The 22835-nt window shown below is 44.2% G+C and overlaps 1 protein-coding gene across 3 annotated transcripts in view; it reads left to right on the plus strand.

The window, feature by feature from the left end:
• Window positions 1-14874: 14874 nt before the first annotated feature.
• Window positions 14875-22835, plus strand: part of BACH2 (BTB domain and CNC homolog 2) — a 378701-nt gene continuing 370740 nt past the window's right edge. The window contains exon 1 of one of the 3 annotated variants that reach the window (XM_010357758.2): window positions 14875-15303. The gene's annotated coding sequence lies outside the window, so the exon portion shown is untranslated. The remainder of the gene's footprint in view (window positions 15304-22835) is intronic. The other 2 variants (XM_030928376.1, XM_030928378.1) reach the window with 2 other exon arrangements.

Consider the following 22835-nt stretch of genomic DNA (forward strand, 5'->3'; position numbering starts at 1 on the left):
GGCGTGAACCTGGGAGGCAGAGCTTGCAGTGAGCCGAGATCGCGCCACTGCACTCCAGCCTGGGCGACAGAGCAAGACTCTGTCTCAAAAAAAAAAAAAAAAAAAAAGAATCCAGCTACATTCCTCAGTTTTCCTGGGCTTGCACATACTAGCAAGTCTGTTTGACAGGCCAGGGAAGAAGAGAAGGAGAGTGACAGGGGCTAAATTGCATGGAGCAACTAACCCCTGGAAGGCAAACCCCCAAAACAATGAAGAAATCCCGTAGGGTAGACTAGAAGAAGAAGGGCTTGGGTGTGGGATGAGAAGAGTGGCTTTGTATACAGTCTGAGGCTCCGTCTGAAATCCAGACTTTCCCTCACTATCTCCGTCCCCAGGGAGGAGTGGTGTCATCCAACCAAAACAACTCACACATACATGCACACAGCACACCAACCCACAAAACTCTGAATTAGTAAGGTGTGGATAGACACAATAGAGTGTGCCTCTATTGTGCTTCCCACGCTTCCCATGGGAATCATCGTCCCCCCACATCACCTAGATTAAAGAAGGCTAGCAGAAGAAGTCATTTCCTTAGGAGGGAGATGCCTGCAAGTGAGTGAACAGATGTCCTGGGTGTATCAGAGGTCAGGGTTGGCCAGCACCTCTGTGGAGCAGCATGGGCCATGCTATCGAGAAACATGAACGAGGGCTGGAGTGGCAGCCAGAATAGCCATGGCAGAGCCACAGAAGCTAACAGAGCCATCTCCCCAATCCCCCACTGAGTCGAGGCAGAGCTGAGGTTCTGGTACTTGGCAAGTGGAGACTAGCAATCCAATGGATCCATGGACAATTTACTCCAGGAGACATACCCAGATGCTCACTGGATGGAGCTGAGATTCACATCATGACTTCCCAAGTAAACAGAAAAAAGCTGATCAGAAGCTCAAGGAATGGAGCAGAGATACCCAGAGAAAATCAGAACCCCATAGCCCTTCAGAGACAAACCTGATAGCTTTAAAATTCTAGTTTCAAATTGAATCCATGTTTCCTTAAAACTACTCCCCTAACCCGTTTCTCATAGTGCCTTGGAAAGGTCTCTACTTCTTGCAACAGAAGAACAATCTAATTAAACAACAAAATTAAAAGATCTAAGTACAAATAACCCCATCATTTCTTTGACCTCCAGCAAATCACCAAGTTGTTGTTGTTTGCCTGCGTGACTAGCATGCTTGTCCTACTGCTCTGTGCTTCTCCTACTTCCCTCCTTGGGCCTGTCCTGGTAGCTGACAGGTTTACAATCTTCTCGAGCTGGCATGTGCCAGACTGCTCACCTCTGGTCTGACTGTGGACTAGAAGTAGCATTACCACGTTAGTGCTTCTGGGAGTGCGAGCAAGGAGTAGAAAAGGATACAGAAATGCAGCAGAGAGGAACTGCACAGGAAGTAGAAGAAAAGAAGCAAACCAAGACTAGATATGGTGGCCGCTAAGTGGTTCCATAGAAATGATAGAGTAAGTGGAGGATATGAAAGCCCTTCAAGGAGAGCCAAAATCCTGCCTTGCACCACTCCACCTTGAAGCTACCTATCCACCATGCCAATCTGGTCCATATTTCTCAATCTCATGCTCACCAAAATTAAAGGCACCACTAACATGAGAATCAAACAAGACACCAAATCTCATAGCCAATCAAGTCTAGAAAGCAATCTTTGGCATTTTGTCAGCAACAAAGTACAAGTTTCCATTTTTAATTTTGGGAACATTCATATTGTACAATTTACTATTTTCCCCAAAGCCACCAGTGATATTTGCCGTCTACTTGGTATCTGGACCAAACCCAAACATTTGCTAGCAGAGGCAGCTTATACTGGCTTGGGCAGCCTTGCATGTTGGTCATGAGAACAGGTCCTGGAGCCAGAATTCGTGAGTTCAAATCCTGCCTCTGGTACTTGATAGGAGTATGTCATTAGAAAATCATTTCACTCCTCTCTGCCAAGTTTACTACTTCCCAGGGTGCTTGGGGTGACCAACCCTCCTAGACTGCCCCAGACTAAAGGGCTTCTTGAGATGTGGGACTTTCAGTGCTAAAGCTGGGAAAGTTCTAGGCAAACTGGAATGGGTTGGTCATCCAGAAATAAAATAAGATACTGCAGGTAAAGCACTAAGAATAATGAGTGTTCAACACATGTTAGCCATTGACATTACATGAACCTGCTGCTAATGTGACTACTGGAATGGTCATGCTTTCCCCTAAACTTGGGACTCTGGGACAAGGTCCTGGACTTTTCTCAAAAGCAGGACCCCTTCCATTTACACAAAGTCCTAGCACTGAGAATAGGACCAAGAAGAAGGTGGGTATGCCTGTGCTGATAGTGAAGTCCATAAGAAGATGGAGAGTGAGTCAGACCCCAGGCTCCTCTTCTGGCCCAGAATAATGCCAGAAGCCAACCCTCCTTCACCATCCTCCCCTAGACCTGAGCCATGCTGGCTGTCTGGCAGATCTACAGACAGAATTTGATCTACTGAGCAAAAACGTCTAGTTTGTAGAGTCAGATTGCCCCTCGGAACCCCCTGACTTCCCTGCTAGGAGTTTCAAGGAGTTTCTGAAGAATGAAAGGGGCTGGCAAAATCAGGACAACCCTGCACACTCTGGTCTGCCATCCTGCGGGTTCCATTTCTTGCAGATTCTCCAAACATTTTATCTCTGAGGGCCTTGTGAGTTTCCTCACCTGGTCTCAGATACAGAAGAGAATGGTGTAAACTTCAATGCAGGGCTTAAGTACTTACAAGTTCTAGACCGCCTGAGTGTGATGGAGGGCAGCTTATCCTCTTTAAACCTTGATTCCACATTTGAAAAGTTGAGTTAATAATTATCAGTATTCCCTAAGCACTTACTATGTCTAAGGATCTGACATACAATATCTTAACTAAACTTCAAGACAAGCCAAAAAGGTATGCATTTTAGAAATCCCTTATTATAGGACTCTGAGGCACAGAGAGATTAAATAACTCAAACTCAGAAAGTCTGACTCCAGAACTCAAACTCTCAATTCTACGTCTGCCTCACGGGGTTATTGTGAAAAACAAATTAACACATGTATAGACACTTTGTACATTGTAAATGCTCAATAAATACTAGGTATCTTTTTTTAAATTTTATTTTACTTTAAGTTCTGGGATACATGTGCAGAATGTGTAGGTTTGTTACATAGGTACACACGTGCTTTGGTGGTTTGCCGCACCTATCAACTCTATCAAACCTATCATCTAGGTTTTAAGCCCTGCATGCATTAGGTATTTGTCCTACTGTTCTCCCTCCCTTTGGCCCCTACCCCTCGAAAGGCCCTGGTGTGTGATGCTCCCCTGCCTTGAGGTATCATTTTTTAAGAAGGAGGAGGAGGACTGAAAAGATAGTCAAGGTAAATGGTTCAGCATCAGTATACCCTTTGTTCACATATAAGAATAGACAGTGTGTCTACTAAGCTAAGCTAATACTATTAGACAAATTTAACAAGTGTTTATTGAGCACATACTCACTGACAAGTGCTATACAAAGAACTTGCGGTCTAGCTCTGAGCAAAACCAGACACCGTTTCTACCATCCTGAAGCTTATGGCCCAGAGAAAAAGATAAAAAATGAACAAATGACTCCACTTGAAAAAAGAGGAATAAATGAACAATTCAAAAAGGAAATTTAAGAAAACAATTCCATTTATAATAGTAATAGAAGAATAAAATATTTGGGAATAAACTTAACCAAGGAAGCAAAAGACTTACATACTTAAAAATTATAAAGTATTACTAAAAGAAATTAAACATGAAATAAATGGATAGATATCTCATGCTCATGAATTCAAAGACTTAATATTGTTAAAATAGCAATGCTATCCAAGATTATCTACAGACTTAATGCATTTCCTATGGAAATCCCAATGGTGTTTTTTGCAGAAATAGAAAAATCTATCCTAATTAATATGAAATCTCAAGGGACCTTGAATAGCCAACACAGTCTTCAAAAGGGAAAAATTTGAAGGTCTCACACTTACTGATTTCAAAACTTATTACAAAACTATGGTAATCAAAACAGCATTGTACTGGCAAAAAGACACACATATACACAAGAGAGCCTAGAAGAAAACGTCTCACATATATGGTCAAATGATTTTTGACAAGATTGTCAAGACCATTAATGGGGAAAGGAGAGTCTTTTCAACCATGCTGGAAAAATTGGATATCCACATACAAATGAATGAAGACAGACCTTACCTAATACTATATACAAAAATCAACTCGAAAATGGATCAAAGACCTAAACATAAAAGCTAAAATTATCAAACTCTTAGAAGAAAATACAGGGAGAAAACTCCTTGACATTGAATTTGGCAATGATTTATTGGATATGACACCGAAAACACAGGCAACAAAAGTAAAAATAGTCAAATCAGGCTACATCAAAATTTAAAACTGTCCATCAAAGGACACAATCAATAGAGTGAAAAGGAAATCTAAAAAATGACAGAAAATATTTGCAAATTATCTATCTGATAAGGGGTTCATATCCAGAACATATGAAAAACTCCTACAACTCAACAATAACAACACAACAACCCAATCAATAAATGGGCAAGCTGAACACAGTGGCTCATGCGTGTAATCCCAGTACTCTGAGAGGCCAAGGAGGGCGGATCGCTTGAGGCCAGGAATTCAAGACCAGTCTCAGCAACAAGTAAGACCCTGTCTCTACAAAAAAAAAAAAAAAATTTAAAAATTAGCCAGGTATTGTGGTGTGTACCTGTAGTTAGAGCTACTTGGGAGGAAGAGGCAGAAAAATCACTCAAGGCCAGGAGTTTGAGGCTGTGGTAAGCTGTAATTGTGCCGCTGCATTCTAGCCTGGGCAACAGAGCGAGACCTTGTCATAGCTAGCTAGCTAGCTAGCTAGACGGACAGGCAGGCAAAGGAATGTAATGGACATTTCTCCAAAGAAGATACACAACTGGCCAGCAAGCACACACACAAAATTCTCAATATCACTAATCATTAGGGATATGCAAATCAAAACCACAATAAGATACCACCTTACACCCATTAGGATGGCAGCTATTCAAAAAAAAAAACTAACATGAAAAAATAAAATAAAAAGTATTGGTGATGGTGTGGAGAAATTGATACCTAGAGTAGTCAAATTCATAGATACAGAAAGTTGAAAAGCAGTTTTCAGGGGCTGGGGAGTTGTTTCATGTTTTGCAAGATGAAAGGCATTCTGGAGATTGGTTGCGCAACAATGTGAATGTACTCAACACTCCTGAACTGTACATTTAAAAATGATTAAGATGATAAATTGTATGTTATGTGGATTTTACCATAATTTAAAAAGTAAATTTTAAAGAAGAGGGGGTGGATATAATTATAATAATTGCTGCAAAGGATTTAGGTCCAAGGTACCTATAAAGAGGATCTGACCTGGGTAGTAGTGAGGAAAGCTTCACTAAGCTGAGAGCAGGATGAGTAGGAGTTTGCTGGGGGGAGGAAAAGAGGTAGAAAGAACAATGTATGCAAAAATCCTCCTGAGGTGAATAATCTTCATGTATGTGGGATGTGGGATGCTTTCTTAGGTATCAACCAAGTATAAACCTTTGTTTTCACTTGACTATTTCTGTTTTTAAAAATGGAGACATAACTTGTCAACATAGATTGCAAAAACCTTAAGTGAACATCTCAATAAATTTAGTAAAACACTTTGAATCCAGTAACAGTCAAAAAAGGTGCAACTGTGCTTCCTTTATCCTTTCCTGTCACTTCCCCTAATGCTTCCCTGGGCTGAGCTTTCCATAGTGAAGGAGACTAAAGAGATAGGACAACTAACTGTAACCCGTGATCCTGACTCAAACTTTGCTCCAGAAAGGAAATAGATATTGTTGGTACAGTTGGTAAAATTTGAATAGGGTCTCTGGATTGGGTGGTATTGTTATACTGATGCTCACTTTCTGATTTGGATGTTGTGTTGCAGGTTATGTAGCATTATTCCTTTTGAAAATGTGCACTGATGCATTTAGCAGCTGATGGAGCATCACCGTTGACAACTTACTTTCAAATTATTCAGAAAGAGAATAATGGTAATGGGTGTTTATATTAGATATTTATGCAGGCGTACAGAGAGAGAAAGAGAGAACAAATATGTTAAAATATTAACAATTGGGATATCTGCATGAAGGAGATATGGTAGTTCTGTGTATTACTCTTGCAACTTCTCCTAAAGTTTAACATTATTCCAAGATCAATTATTTTTAGAAGATACTCTCTATGATGGCAATGGACTCACAGGTGAGGCAGCAGGTAAGAGAAGTGAGACTAGACATAAATATTTTATCTGTCACTGAATTTGAAAAAGCAAAGTGTCAGAGAAAAGAATTAGTGTTCACTTAGCTCTTGCCAGAATGAAGTAGGTTATCCTACAAATAACCCACTTATGGTTATCATAAATTAATAAATAAGCATTCCGATTCAGCATCTGCTTTCATTAGCATAAGTTGGTCATCAGGTCTGGGAGCATGGGTTCCTCCTCTAGACAACGGCCAGCCACGAATCTTAAGACATCTTGTATCCCAACCCACTTCCCTAGCACCATCCTTTCCAGCTTTAGAAAATTAAGCACCAAAGAAATTTACCAACAGAAGCATGCCTGTTGACAAGACCTGGGCAGGGCTGTAAATCCAGAGGGTGCTGAAGTGCAGCTGGAAAAAACACAGCACACCTCCATGTTTTCAGTCTTCTGCAAAATCACCAAAGGCCCAATTCAAGTTGGGGCACGAAGCACTGGGTTTCCACACACACCTAACAACCGAAAGGCAGAGAAATTAGCTCCTTAGTGTGTGGTACTGTGGGAGACCTACTTAGGGAGCATCTGGGGAAAATGGAGAAACCGATGACACCTAAATGTCATTCACATAAGCACTATGCCGGATGCACACACGGGGGAACAGAACAGCTGTGCTGACCAGCACATAGCTGCAACCACTGTTCAGGTCGGATGCCCTTGCATAATTATATCACATAAACAGATTTGTGAAAAACAGATTAGAAACTGTAAGTGCCATCTTACATATTCTTTGGGGAAATTGCTATAGGGTTAGTGAACTCAACTTTCTGTGTCCCTCAAAAACTCATAAGCTGAGTTGAGAAAAATAATTCAATCGCAAGTATATTTTTTATCAGAATAAAAGCATCAAGGCTTTCTTTTCACAGTAATTTAAAAATTGTCAGATTACTTCTATCTACAACCAAACTTTTCCAAGTTTCTTTAAGCAAAGATGTAATAAATGCTAAAAATTAGATCATTGATCAAAAACATCTTTTAGAGGTGGGCAGAATAAAGAGATGGACATTTAGTTAATGGAATAGTTTAGAAAAAACTAGGCATCACAAACTATGAGGGGAAAAAAGGGAAACATTGTTAGAGCTTTTTTTAAAAAATGGGAAAAAAGAAAGTAATCTTGTGATTATTATAAATTTTATTATTATTTTGCTTACCTGAGCCTGACCTCATCACCTCTTTCCTTGTTTCCCAAGTAAAAAAAGAAGAATTAAGCTCTTACCCCAAATTTCTTGCCTCTTGGCCCTAAATCTTATCCTGAAGCTTCAAAATCTTTGCATTATCCCTTTCTTGGATGTCCCTGTAATCCAGACAGTTTTCAGAGGTGAGACCTCATCCTGCAAATTCTGTTTAATGTTCACATTCTGCCTTTCTTCCACCTACGCATGGCTGCCCCTGCCCCAGAGTTCTGCATTCTTGCCATTTTTTCCTCTACATCAGTGCTCCTTCTGTTATCTGCTCCATTACCTTACCTTCTATCTCTTCCTTCACTCAGATTCCTACCTTCCTGCCTTTCTCCATCTCTCCAGGCCACCACTTCTCTCATTCATTCCCTCCTCCATCTGCAGTGGGTCTAGAACCTCCTTGCTGTCATATCGCACAGCCCCTACCTCACCAGACCTTTCTTAATCACGGGATGCTATTCCCAGGCCCCTCATTGAAATGCCCTTTTCCTTGCCTTCCTCAACTTCCCAGTCTCTGATCTTCTACCTTCCTGTTGGCTCCATTCCTGTCCTTTTCATAAACTCCTTGTTCTGTGCCCACATCCATCCCCAACACAGCTATTCCTCAAACTTCAGCGTTGGCCCTCCCTCCTTTTGATTCCACCCTTTACCAGAGTGATCTTAGCCTCCTCCTGCCTCCCAGGGCCAGTTCCCTCCTAGTCACCAGACTAGAGGCATCCATATCCCTCTCCGTCTTCTTCCTCCCTTTCCCTCTCCTCCCACATGAAAATGACCCCTAAACCATAAGCACTTCCCAGCCCTGCTCACTGCCTTGAGGTAGGCTGTAGGAATTCAGCTGTTGTCTTATAGTCTCCAGCCTCTTCAGGCCTCTTCATACGGCCAATGCTGTGTTCTTTCCAAAACCAGATCTGATTACGCCTCTTTGGCAACTGGGGATCAGTCATTGGCTTTCTACCCATGCAGCCAGGCTTTTCAGTGTTTCTGGGGAAATTAGAAGACAAATTCGAAGCATTTTTCTTAAGTACATCCTTCGATACTTTGATTTTGGGTGTGGGAGAGGAACTTTTAGTCCTGATCGTCACAAATTGTTAAACTTTTTTAGTAAAATCAACCCATGTACTTCAAAGAGAACAAAAGAAGTTCAGGTGATTTTTTTTAAAACATATAACAGGAAACTGCAAAGACATTTTATGCTTTGAAAAGGCCATTTGGGGCCACATTCTCAGATCCCTAGGAAGTTAGCATTCCATTTTCTCTGCCATTATGAGCACTTCACTGGAAAAGTTCAACGAGAATTTTAACCTGTGGATAAAATTACACCTTCAAGCTGATTTCCCACGTCTACCTTTCCAGTCCTATATTCCACTATTGGCTGTCACTTCTAACCATCTCATTTCCTGCGCTTCCACTACTCCAATTTTCCTGCCTGGAATGACCTTCCAACATTTTCTTTTCACAAAATCTCACCCTTCAGCATCCAGGTCTGTTGTCACCTCCTCCAGGAAGCCATCCCACATTCTCCTAAGCAAAGTCACTTGCCAGAAGGTTTTTGTCCTATTCGGGCCCTTAGCATGGTGTGCTGTGATGACTTCTTCACTGGTTCACCTTCCCCACTAGTCCAGGAGCCCTGACTTATGCAGTGTTTTATCTCCAAAAGTTAGAATAGTGCTAGTACATAGGCTGTGTATGCTCAAGGCATGTCTGGAAAAAAAGAAAACAGGCAATCAAGTGATTGCTTCCTAACAGGTACAAGGTCCTGGCCTTTGGGAGGGGAAAGAAGGAAAAATCTACATTTTGAAAAAATGAGTCATGATCACAATGGCATTTTGTCACCATAGTACTCCAGTACTCCTTGCTAGCCATGACAGCAGGCACAATTCCCCCATACTTTCCACTTCTGACCTACCCTTCTTGACATCATAACCTCCCACTCTTTCCTAACACTGCACAATATGAATGCTGTAGTCAGATGAAAGTGCAACCTCAAGGGGTCCTTCTGTATTGAAAGTCCAGCCACCTTCCCTCCTTTCTGACTCCTTCCTGGCCTTGAGTTTCAACTCAAATTCCACCTTCTCAGTGAAACCTTTCCTGGCTATTTTAACCCTCATAATGTTTTTCCTCTTAACATCCACAATACTTAAGTTCTTATTAGAATTTAATTATGCTTATTTTGAATTTTACAACTTTTATTGGCTACCTTTATTACAGAAGTAATATATTTATATTAGAGAAAAATTTTTTAAAAAGCAAAAGAGAAACCACTTATAGGCTCTTTATTTCAAGAGGACCACTTGAACACTGTGCATATAGACTTCCAGATTTTTCCTATGCATGCACTGGCAATTTTTTTTCACGAATAGGATTCTACTGTAAATACTGTCATACAAATTATTTTAAATTATACTAATAAAATATTAATATGCCAATATACATAAATTTTCATCACTAATTTTTTTCATTATTTTTTTTTTTTTGGTAGAGATGAGGTTTCACTATGTTGTCCAGGCTGGTCTCAAACTCCTGAGCTCAAGAAATTCACCTGCTTCAGCCTCCCAAAGTGCTGGGACTATAGGCATGAGCCACCGTGCCCAGCCACCAATATTATTTTTGATGGATCCATGATATTCATATTTTATATATGAACCACCATTTATTTAGCCAATCATTTCCCGTAAGGTATTTGGATTTTTCCATTTTCTTTTTGCTATCATACAAAAAAGATCTGTACATTCTTAATTTTTTCATTAGTATAAATTCTGACACATATAATTTCTATATAATTTTAAATATTAGTAATATATAAAAGTAAAAAAGCAATCAAATACAAAATTACTAAATTTTTCAATTGTTTCATGTATATTAGTTTTGACTCCTTATGTAGATTTAAGTTCCTTAAGGATAGAGTCCAATATTTCTTAATTTTTCACCTCAACATGTAACAGATGCTCAGTAGTGTATGTTGAAAAATTAGTTTATTTCATATACCATATTTCACTAGTTTATTTCATATAAGCTTTTAGATAACAGTGGCATCAATTCTTTACTATAGAAGAAGATCACTACAGACAGTAATACAAGCACATCACTTTCTTTTAGGGACTATTTCCAAAGTCCTTCTTAGGAACTGAGGCAATCTTTGAGGAGATGAAGATAGGACAAATAAGAGATATATAGTTCAAAGGAAAAAGGCTGCCAGCCAAATTTAACAATAGCTAGAAGCAAAATTTTTGCGTTTCCAGTTTGGATTACCCCGATCATTTTTCAAAATGTGTGTGAGATTTTGTACAGTGAGAAATCTCTTCTTGGCAGTGGTGTGTCCAGAAAGCCGCCAGGAGTGGGCCCCCAAGGTCCTCTGCACTGTCCAGCAATCCTGCCACATCCCTGGTACTGGTTCACATCTTTTCTCTATCCCCTAAACCTATCCCTCCCTCCTCCACCATCAGTGGATGGTCTGTCTTCTTAATCCACTAAGAAAACAGAATCCCTCAGACAACAGCTTGCCATACTTCCTACCATGATATTCCAGCCTCCCTGCACTTCCCCACCTGTGCTGCCTTTCCTTCTGTTGGTTGGGATGAACTGGCCCCTTTCTCTCTCTGGCTGCTGCTTCTCAGCTTCCTTGGGGGAATCTTCTTTTCTTCATCTTGCTGACCTCTAAATGTCGGAGTGCCCCAGGTCTTAAGCCTTAGATTTCTTTTCCTTGCTCTTCTTCTCCACCCATGTTTCCAGTTGCTGTGTTGATGACACACAGATTTCTATCTCTAGTCTGGACTTCCCTCCTAAATTCTAGATTCCCATGTCTGATCACCTGCTCACCTTTTCCACTTAGATGTCCGATAGACATGTGAAATGTACTATATCCAAAACCAAATGTTTCAGCATTTCCCGCATACCTGCTCCTCCTGTATAAATGAACTCTCCATTAATAAGCTGTTCAGTCCAAAATTCAGAATTTCCCTTGACTCTTCTCTCATAACCTACAATGGAATCATCAACAAAGCTTATCCAGTTTATGTTGAAAATATATCTAGATTCCATTTATGGCTATCATTTTAGCATTCTATTAATAGTTTCAATCACCATCACCTCTCTCTTGACTTATCTCAACAGCCTCCTACTTGGTCTCTCTGCTTCCATTCCTGTACTTTCCACGACCCAGCAGAGTGATCCTTTAGGAGTTGAGGCCAGGACATGTTCCTTGTCTGCAGAAACCCTTACAGCATCCCACTCCATACACTTTTGTCAGATTTCATTGGACATTAACTTTGCCCTGCCATGCCTTATTCAAGGTACCACATTTGAAATTCTACTGTTCTGCCTAAGAAAAAAGACAGTATCTTTTCAACATCATCAAATCCTGTACAAGGTGCTGGAGAGCAAGAAAATCAAAGGCTCAAGAACTGCCCATGTCTTTAGTCTGTCTTCCTTTCCTCATCTGTTTCCTGTATATTTTAATTTTTCCTGTTTTATTTTCTACAATCAAGAAGATTTCTATTACAGAAATAAAGTTTATTTGTTTCAACGCCATGATACAGATTTATTGTCCCTGGAAGTCATATCATACTTAGAAATGTATCACAGGCAAAGCCCATGCTCTGGATCAACACACGCATGTAATTATGTAGGGAAAAAATGTGTATCAGGAAAGGTTGAATGCTCCAAGCATGAGAAATAAATTGACCTCCACTCAAGTTACTGCCATGATTCTACAGAGGGAAGGACCTGCATCTGTTTCACATCGTAAACACCTAAAGTGCCAGAGCAGCACCACAAGCCCAGGAGTGGCCATGCAAACTCATGATGGAGATGCCAAGGCTGTCCACAGCCCAGCCTCTGCAGCAGTACTGTTAAATGAGTGTCTAGTACTTGACTTACCTTTTTATTTTATTTTACTTTATTTATTTATTTATTTTTCAGATGGAGTCTCGCTCTGTCGCCCAGGCTGGCCTGCAGTGGCGCGATCTCGGCTCACTGCAAGCTCCACCTCCCAGGTTCACGCCATTCTCCTGCCTCAGCCTCCCAAGTAGCTGGGACTGCAGGCGCCCGCCACCACGCCCAGCTACTTTTTTGTATTTTTAGTAGAGACGGGGTTTCACCATGTTAGCCAGGATGGTCTCGATCTCCTGACCTCGTGATCCACCCGCCTCAGCCTCCCAAAGTGCTGGGATTACAGGCATGAGCCACCATGCCCAGCCTGACTTACCATTTTCATTTCACACAATTCTGAATATATTTTTCAGGCTTGAATTCAAATAACCCACTTCTAACTACCGAAAATAAAGAAGAAAAATGAACTCACTACTAGACTTCAAAGCGTACCTAAAGCAAAGATTTTTGTCTTACAGCCACAGAGGTGCATGATTGCAGAACTGGATGTAACCAGAGAGGCTAACTACTCCTAATCTAGACTCCTTGAATGACTAGATGATGCCACCTATCACGGGTGTATTAGGATTTTTCATCTTTATTTGATGTCCCACCTCATGCTTGAAAATCTCAAAGTGAAAAAGCTCCAGTCTGAGTCTTTAAGCAAGCAAACTAACTGAAATGACCTGGAAGCCTTTGTTGTATCCATCTGACAAGATCAGCTTGTAGAATCCAGAGTGGAGGTGGGAGATCAGCTGGCAGCCGCATTTCCCTCCTCAACCACCCCCAAGCTGATGTGCCCAACTCCACTCACAGCTGGGCAGCCATGGCTTGCTTGAAAATAAATGAATCTACACCACTCTCATAGGGATGCTCTCAAGCATCCCTTGTTGTGAGAAAAACATTTATTGCTGCTACTAAAATGCATAAAGTTATCTCACCAACACATACTTAGAAGAATGAGGAATGCGAAACATAACCATCCGTAAGACTATAAGAAACGGCCTAGCCAGGGCAGACCAGGAATTTGTACTCTGTCCTTGCCAGGGGTCAGGCAGGGAGCTCAGAAGCAGAGTGTTTTGTCCTAGGGGGCACCAGACCAGAGGTCAGGAGACTGAGGGCTACTCCTAGCTCTAGGACTTTTCCTTATCTGAAGGCCGGGTCGGTTAGCAGAGAAAATCTCACAGTCCGCTGCCAGACCTCCACGCAGGAGCTCCGCAGTGCTGTTGGAAAAATTAGCTCAGCACCTCCAGCTTGCTTTCAGCCATCACTTAGCTTTCCACACAGACATTCCAAATGGGGCCTTTCAAAACTCTGCCCTCAAATGAAGGTGGTTCAGAGCAACACTTTAGATGATATCACAAGACTCCCAGGGCGACGCTTCACTGCTTCCTCAGCATATGCCAGTGCCCGTTTTACAGGGGGGGATTTATGATCCCTCTCAGTAGAGCGAGCCAAAGTTTTATAATATTCATTAAAAATCAGCACCACATGTAATAATATGGAATACTGCCTGTACACAAGAGGGCCAAGTTATAGGTGTTTAGGGAAACGTGGCAGAATTTTCTGGCCTTAGCAAGAAGTTGCAGGCACCAGCACAACACTAACACAACCTTATTTTATTGCAAATGTACATTCAGCCTAAATCCTAATTACCTTCTGTAAAATCCTAGCCACCACCAAGCTTTCTTCTGACAGGGCACTCACACGATGGCCTTTAAGGGCAGTAACAACACCCTAAGAGCCGCAGAAAGGAAAGGCAGGGAAGAGTGGCTGGAAGGCAGTAGGAGCTGGGGCTGAAGCTGGGGAGGTTGGCTTTTAATGTCCTCCTGAAATTGACCGCGCTTTTTCCAAAAACACTGGCTTGAGGGCTTAAGGTTCGCTCAGTGGGGCAGGTGGAGGGCCTCCTGAAAAGGATTCAGAAGTCAACATTCAAAAGGCTGCTTTTACTCGCCCGTTCCTCACCCAAAAGGGAATCCGGTCAGCTTTGTGGAGGCCAATGGAGCATCTTTTCTTGCCCCTCGGGGAAAACGCTAGCTAACCCTGGGATCCCAGGTCTCGATGGCTGCTCTCCTTCCCCAGGTGCAGCACCTAGGGCTCTGGACCCTCCCCACGTGCCACACCAGCCCTCACCACTACTCTCACTCTGCTATGCCCCCAACCCTCGTCTTTCGCGGCCAGGAAGTCCAGGCAGAGCGGGGCGGTCAGCCGGGCCAGGAAGAGGGGGGTCTCTCGGCCGCGCGGCCGCACAAAGCGGGGAGATCAGCGGCGGCGGCATGAGGCGCGCCCCCTCCCGCGAGCCGGCGGAGCGCGCGCGCCCGCCCCCGCCCCGGCCCCCCGCCCCAGCCCCCTGAGCGCCATTCGCGGAGCGGCTTACGCTAGTCGCCGGGCGTACCGCGCCCCAGCGGCCGGGGAGGTGCGCTGCCCGGCTCCCGTAAAGTTATTGTGAATGGGGAGCGGGTGACGTCAGCGCCGAATGTCAACAATGTAGCGATTGAGAGTGTGGGCGTTCCGGGGAGAGCGCGAGCCGCGCGGCGCGGAGCAAACAGCGCCGAGCCGCCGCCGCCTCAGCAGCAGCAGCAGCAGCAGCGGCAGCAGCAGCGGCCGTGCACGCCTGGGCTGCGGTCGCACAACGCTAACGTGAGCGGCCGCCGCCCTCGCCACCCCGCCTGCCCACTCCCGCCGCCGCCCCGCTCTCGCTTTCTCCCCGGCCTCCCCTCACCCCTTCCCCTCCCCCTTCCCGGCGCACTCGGGGGGCTGGGAACGAGCTGCCATGTGATGCGCGTCCTCTCCGCGAGCTTTCGGTGACCCCCGAACCGCCCACCTCGCCGGCTACCGGGAGGGGGCTGCGAGCCGGGAAGACGCGGAGAAGAGGAGGCGGAAAAGGACGCAAAGTTCTCCGGCGAGGTGAGTCCCGGGGCCCGGACCCGGGGCCCCGGCGCCGGGCGGGGTGGCAGGGCAAGTTTGCGGGGGGAGCGAGCAGGCAGGGAGGCGTGGGGAAGCGGCGCGGGAAGGGAGCCCCTGCCGCCGGGCGCGCAGCCGCCCTCCCCGCGCCCTGCCCGCTTTTATGGCATTTTCTAGGAACGGGAAGGGGGTGGGAGCCGAGCCGGCGGCCGCGCCGCGCCGAATATGCGCTCTCCCGCCCGGCTGTTTACGGCGGCTGAGGCGGCATTGTATTTTGCTGGCGTCGAAGGGTGTTTTGGAACAGCAGGGGGAGGAGGAGCAGAGGGTAATAAGTCAGGCGTGGGGAGGGCGGGCTGCAGGGAGGCGCGCGTCTGCGCGAGCCGCAGCAGCTGTCAGACCCGCGGCCCTGCCTCCGACCCAGGGAGGCCCGGGTGCCCCGACCCCCAGCCCGCGATCCCCGCGCAAGGTCGGGCGGCCTCCTCCTTAACCCCCGGCGTGCGCGCCCCGGGCTGCTCCGCGAGGACCTTGGCCGCGGCGCCTTTGCGCTCAGCTGTCAGCCGCCGCCGGGTGGCCCGGACCACCGCGACCGGCGGGAAATCAAAGCCCAAGTTTAGGGTCGCCGGCAGAGGCGAGCTGGGGGCCTCGCGGCGCAGACCTGGGTCGAATCTCTCCTAGCGAAAGATCGGGTTGTCAGAAAGTGTCCCGCATAGCTAAGACCTAAGGGCTCCAGGCTTCTGAGAGGGAAACCTTGCACCCCCTCTCCCACAGATTCTGCATGAAGTCAAAGTGCAACACACACACCCTACACGCCAGTCTCCAAGCCCCAGAAGCTTCACACAGGAGACTGGTTTATGAAGGGGACACTGCCCTCCCCGTCCCCGCGCCGACGCGCTCCGTGGCTCCGCTGTGCTTCCCTCACTCGGCGGGTGTTCGGGAGCCCGGCGCCGCTGGAGACGGCGGCGGGCGGCGCTCACGGGCTACCCCAGGTGCCCACGGGGGGAGAAACTGGAGCGAGCATATCGGCGACCTCAGTCTGGCCGAGGATTTGCAGGAACTCGGACCGTGAGGGGAAGCGGGCAGGGCTGGGAGTGAGTGTGTGAAGGGGCGGCACACTCCTGGCTTCCGGGGTCGCGGGCGCGCGGGGCATCCCCAGCGCTCTCCCGCGCGTAGGCGAGTTTGGCAACTTGAGGGAAGTTCTGGCGCGGCCGCTGCCGGGGTGGTTTGTGGCCGGAGGAGGCGCGCCTCGCAGCCTGCCCGCCAGGTCACCGCCGTCGCCGTGACCCGTAGCCGCTGGGAAAAGAGAGGGACCGGGGCGCCCCACCAGCGAACGCGAGATGGACCCGCACCCTCCCGGCGGGCCCGCGGACGGCGAGACGCGGCGTTCCTGGTTTTCACCTTCGCTGTCTAGTGCTGCAGTCTCTCACTCTCTGTGTAAATTTCATCTGTTGAGTGTATTTAACTAAAAAGGGTAATTACTTCAGATAAAAATCCTTTCCTGCCTAGTGGGAACCTTGGCGGAGATGATGCCTAATGAGATATTTTGCTTTTGTCTGTTTAGAGTAACATTAGAGATGTTAACGCTGATAACGGTTTTCTCAGATCATTAAAATGTAACATGTAGGAAAGGCATGTCGAGCTGCAAAGGCTCGGGCTGACATGAAAGAAGCTGAGCGTGAAAGACTGCCCCTCCTTTGGCTGAGAGGGCTATTTTGGTAAAGCAGCGGGCGTCTTGCTTAAAATGTGAGCTCGCCCCACCCTGGTTCTCTGGCTCCTCCCGAGTAAACGGCGTTTTTCATTCTTGCAGGTAATAATAAACGTGAGTCAAAATGACATCTTGTTAGAATTAGTCTTTAGTCTGTAAGAGAGATTGCCAAATTACAGTGTTGCGTTCAAACTGCTCCAGTGAAAGGTCTGTCAGCATTTCCATTGTAAATTCAGTTTTTCTGGAGTTTATAATTTCACCACAAAACTTTGAGTGGCTGAAATGTTTTCCCTTCTAGTGTTCTGGTTTTTAAAAGAAATGTATTGATTGACCATTTCCAGCATCCTTTTAACTCCTGAAACCTGAATATCATTCAAATAGGAGAAGTCCCAGAAATGGAACACATAACCGTGGAATAAAGTATTTTTGTTAGAACATAACTTTATTGGTGCAGAGCCGTATTTTCATTTTGGGTGGCGGGAGGCTTCAGGTTTGCCATTTGGTAATCATGAATGTGTTGAGTAAATTCTTCTGTCTATTCTGCAGGTGGACTGAAATGTCAGTTGGTGGTGTGTTTGCCAGGATTACATGGAGACACACACTCCTCAGTTAAGTGTGTGTCTGAACTCATAGCTAAATTATGAACACTCCTGTTAGTTACTTTTTTGGTTCTTTGTATGTTGCATGTCAAGATCTGCTATGAAGAAGATGGGGTGAGGTGAAAGGGAGGGAGGGGATCAGGATTCACTTTCAGTATTACCAGTGCCTGGGAGAAAGCCATTTATTCTCTTGCTATTGAATTATGCCCTTTGACTCAGTATCTTCAGGCAATTCTTTTCCAGTGGCTCACCTCTGGCTGCTGTGTAAGGGGCTTAATTATTTGCAAACTGCCTTGAAATCCCTGGATGAAAGGCACTGAATAAGTGCACAGTATTGTTATTCAGATATGGAATTTAATGATCCATTACAGTTCATCAGGAAAAGGCACTTTGCAGTGATGGTAGGAAATGTTTCCACCTGATAGAGGGTAATAATAACTGCTTAAAAGTAGATTCAGATTACAGATGAGACAATTAACTCTAGCCATGTGCTCTTCAATTTGTTGCAATTCATTTTGTGATCAAAGTGAGTCATAGAGAGCCAGATGGTCAGGTTCATGTTCAGATCTCTCCTAGGCCAGCCCTTCGCTTCTGGGCCCACTGTCTGCACAGCCGACAGGACTTAGTTATTCATTAGTGCTTGTGAGCTGTTTCTCAGAATTCGTAATCGAGGCTCCTGTGATGCCAACAAAAGGGCTCAAGCCAATCTGTATTGTTGAGAGCGGTTTAATTTTACTTGGATTAACTTTCAGTGTCTCTGGTGTGGATCCAGTCTTAACAAAAAGGAAAGAGACCCTAGTGGCTCTCTATCTCTGCTGTGCCTGGCCCCTCTACTCTAGTTTTTGAACCTCAGATTTCAGGGGTGTGATATCTAGCTTACTGTAAATACAGGCTTGATTGTTAATGAATGAGAGAATACTTAGATAAATAATTATCTTCCTGTGTGTCCAGGGGGTGAGAGCCAGGACTAGCTTCATGGGCATAAGACCTGTGTAGTTACATAGGCCCCCTTCCCCTTCCCTGGTCAGAAGGACCTCACATTTGGTTTAAGGTTCTGCTGTTTTCTTCGGAAATTCTTAATAATTTTTGAACAAGGGGCCCCTCGTTTTCATTTTTCACTGAGCCCCACAAATTATGTACCTACCTGGTTCTGGTGAGGAGCAGGGCATAGTGTAGAGTGGCAGGCTGCCCCTACTTAACTCGTAGATTCTTGCCAGGGAAGAGTTGGTAGGACTACTGGCTTTGTGTTGCCACATCATTTGGTTTTTCCAGGGGAAGCTGGATATTGGATATTTATGTGGAATTCCCTGATTTTTAAATATTGGCTCAAATCTTTAAAACATTTTTGGATTGAAAGCATATGTAAGAGCTAGAGTCGGCCTGTGGGCTGCTTGTCTCCCACCACTGAACATACTGAAACATCTTTTTTGTTTAATATCTTTCTATGTCTCTATTTTCTAAAGGCCTGGCATATAGTGGATGATTTGTGAGTGTGCACCCAATGAATGGTTACAACTAGCTGGAAAATAGAAAGTTGCAAAAAAAAAAAAAAAAAAAAAAAAAAAAAACTAAATCAAATCAACACTGAGTCCCACTCAGGGATTGATCAGCTTCCTTTTTAACAGAGAATTTGGCATGAAAGGCTGAATAATTTAATACCATGAGTACAATGTGATTCCTTGCAGGTGAATAATCCATTACTTTTGAACCACCTGCCATATATTAGTTGTTGTTGACCAAATGGGGTAACTTGGCTGGGTAATGCCTGAGGACCTCCATGGGAGTTTGACATTTGAGAACACTCACCAAAATAATAGTTTTGATTTACTGAATCTGCACTATGTGCCAGACCTAGTGCTGACTACCTTACCTGTATGTACCTCGTTGACTCCTCAAAGCAACCCTTTGAAATGGGTGTCGTGCCTGTCCATTCTGCAGAGTTAGAAGAACTAATCTCATGTTGGAATGAACTTAATCTGAATATAGTGCGTGTTTTCTTAAATGTCTAAAGGTTATTTCCCCATTCTATGTACACAGTCCAGTCCTGGAATCAATGACTGGGCATGGTGTAGGACTGTGGCATACGGAGAACATGGTCCCTGCCCTCACATACACAGAACAGAGAACAATATAAAATGTAACACATTTATCAAAATCTGCAATTCAGATAGCGGATGGACCGGACGCTGTGCGTCTGCCTCCCTGTTTCTCTCCTTTCCCTGTCTGGGTGTTGAAGAAGCTTCAGCGACATATGACTCTGTCAGAGGTATTCACAGTTCAGGAGTCAGGGCTGGTTGCAAACATTGGAATTTCTTTGGAAAAGAAGACAAGCTTTTGGCAGAGCTGGGGCCACATGTGGGAACACAGCACCAAGGCCTTGGGAATGACGGAAAATTCCTTCTGTCTTGTTAATGGCAATATGTGACCTGTGCTGTCCTCCTATCTTTAAATTTTAAGTAAGTATTTACAGATTGTTCAAGTCCAAACTGAAACCTGCTGTGAACTAAACATTTTGTAAACTCAGTAAGATTGCCCAAAATGTAACTCACCTTTCACCTTTTTTTTTTTTGTTTGCAATGACCTTTAATTTAAAAAAAAGAAAGTAGTTCCTTTTTTTTTTTTTTTTTTTTTTTTTGTCAGTTCAGGGTCTTTTTAATTTTTTTCCTTTACTTTTTTCTTTTTTGTTAATTTCAAATATCAGTCTATCTAAAACTGAAACTTAATTTTATTATCAGCATGTTACTTAGCTTCCGTAAGGCTGGAAATATCCGAATCTTACCACTATGTCCTTTTCAAGGGCCATTTCATTTCTAAAGAATGTATAAATTGAACCTCATCCTGCTAGTGACACTACTTCAAAACTCAGGCAGGAATTTTGCCATTTGTTTTTCCTTGAGCTGTTTTTTTTCCAAAATAATAAATCTTCCCAATCCAAAAGCATTTCACATCCTCCTTCATTCTAGTCATTGGAATTACAGCCAAAATGCCTCTCAGTCTTCCCCAGTGACTTCATAATCAACGTTTCTTCAGCATATTCCCTGGTTGACTTCTCTTTTGTTCCTTAGCCTCATAATGAATTGCCCTTTGGTTCTGAGATGTGTCATTTTCCTCCCTGACCTTTTTGTTCTTTTCCTGAAGGCTGTAGGACATGCTGCTGCTGATGTGATGAGAGCCGGTGCTTGGTTGCTGGGTCCCTCCTGTGCTTGTGTCAGCTTTCATTGGCTCTTTTCCTAAGCATTTAAATCCTCCACTTTCCAGTCCTCCCATACATCTCATTATTCTCTTCATGTGTGCCTGAGCCTATAGCTGGCATGTAGACAAAGTCCCAGTTAGTTAGAGAAGAAAGCTTTTCGAGTTTCCAAGTCTTCCATCACTCTAGTCTTGGGCCATCTTCTCTTCTCTCTCCCCTGCCACTTTCTGCAGTTACTTCAGGAATTTCCTCAGGATTTTCCAGGAGTGTAACCCAAAGACAGTTTAGACCTTCGCTTTGGATTTTAAAGTTGGGAGATCCCAGTGTGGTGATTTCCATTCCACAAGTAGGAAACAAAGTGAATGTACATGCTCAGCATCTTTCCTTAGTATTTCAGTATCCATAGATTTTTGCCAATTTTTCTTTTTTTCCTATTCTGTATTCTTCTAAGCAATAGAAGCTTGTGGATAGTACAAAATGGGCCAAGTGTCCGGAAATACCGTTCCTTAGAGGCAGATGCCTCATTCATTCAGTAAACAAATATGTACTGAGTATCTCTTAAGTGGCAGGCATAGTGTTAGGTGACCACAGTGCTAGTGGGGAGCAAACCCAGTCCTGGCCCCTGGTCTCATGAAGCACATCATCTGGTAGGAAGAATGGCACTGATCAGTTAGTAACAGATAACCCACTGCTCATGAAGGAAAGGTATTTCATGCACCAGAGTGTCTAATGGGGAGATTTAACCTAGTCGGGAGGTTGGGGAAGCCCTCCCTGAGGAATTGTGGAGTGACCTTCCATCAGGGATAGTCCGAAACTTGAGATTCACTTTTTCCTCCAGCTTCCTAATCCTATTAATTCACTACTATCTTTGGCCCTTTGGAGTATTGCATAAGCCATGCTGGAACCTCTGGGGCCATTTTGGCAAATAATAGTTCCTGTATACAGAGTCCAGAATTGATTTATTTACCTGGGTCTTTAGAACCTAATAAAAACAGAAGTTAACTGCCAAGAGTACTGTTGATTTCCATACTTGGAAAAAATACAAGTTAACATTCTTATTTTGAACATATTTAGGGTGATTTTGACAATATTTGAATGATCAGAAGCTACAAAGATATTCTCTCCCAGTCAGCTGATGTGTGTAGGGCCTTTGGTGAAAAAGTGAGTCTAAAATCTGTCTGAAGTCCCTGGCTACTCCAGAGCAGAGGGTCTCCATCCTCTGTGGCCCAAAGATGATTATTCCAGGCTTGTGCAACCCATGGCCTGCAGGCCTCATGCGCGTTGAATGTGGATCAACACAAATTCAAAAACTTTCTTAAAATATGAGGTTTTTTTGTATTTTTCGTTTTTGCTATTTTTCTTGTTTTAGGTCATCACGTATCATTAGTGTTTAGTGTATTTTATGTGTGGCCCAAGACAGTTCTCCTTCTTCCAGTGTGGCCCAGGGAAGCCAAAAGATTGGACACATCTTATTTAGACCATTCTTAGATGCAAAATTATAAATTGATTATACTGCATGCTAACACCCCTCTATTTTCTTTTTCTTTGATGACAGTTAACCTGTATTGAGAGCTTCCTATGTGTGCTGCTCATATTTAACTCATGTAATCCTCAGAGCAACCCAGAGCTAGGTGTGATCACTAGAAGCCACAGCATAGGTGTCACTCAGCTGATGAATGGTAGGACTGGAATTGGACACTAGCTGTCTGATGCTGGGGCCTGTTTTCTTACCGTGTTATGGCTCTCCCTTTTCCTTTTCTTCTTCGTTTGAAGTTGGAACTCTCTTTAGCAGTTCCCAGAAGCAGAAATAAAGGTCACCTCACTCTAAAATATTGGATGTTTTGTTGACATCTGTCTTAAAGTTGAAAAATAATTTCTCAGTAAACCTGAGTGAATATATCTCCCGTCTTTCACATGGCCCGCTTTCTAATAATTGCATTCCTTAGGTTTTAGTGTCCATTTAGGGATCAGAAAGTAAAAGTGATGCATGTAAAGGCAAAAGAAGTACTAGGCATGTAACTGAAATCCCATGGCTCTGTCTCTA

The sequence above is a fragment of the Rhinopithecus roxellana genome, chromosome 4 (genome assembly GCF_007565055.1).
Source record: "Rhinopithecus roxellana isolate Shanxi Qingling chromosome 4, ASM756505v1, whole genome shotgun sequence".
NCBI classification, from domain to species: Eukaryota; Metazoa; Chordata; class Mammalia; order Primates; family Cercopithecidae; genus Rhinopithecus; species Rhinopithecus roxellana.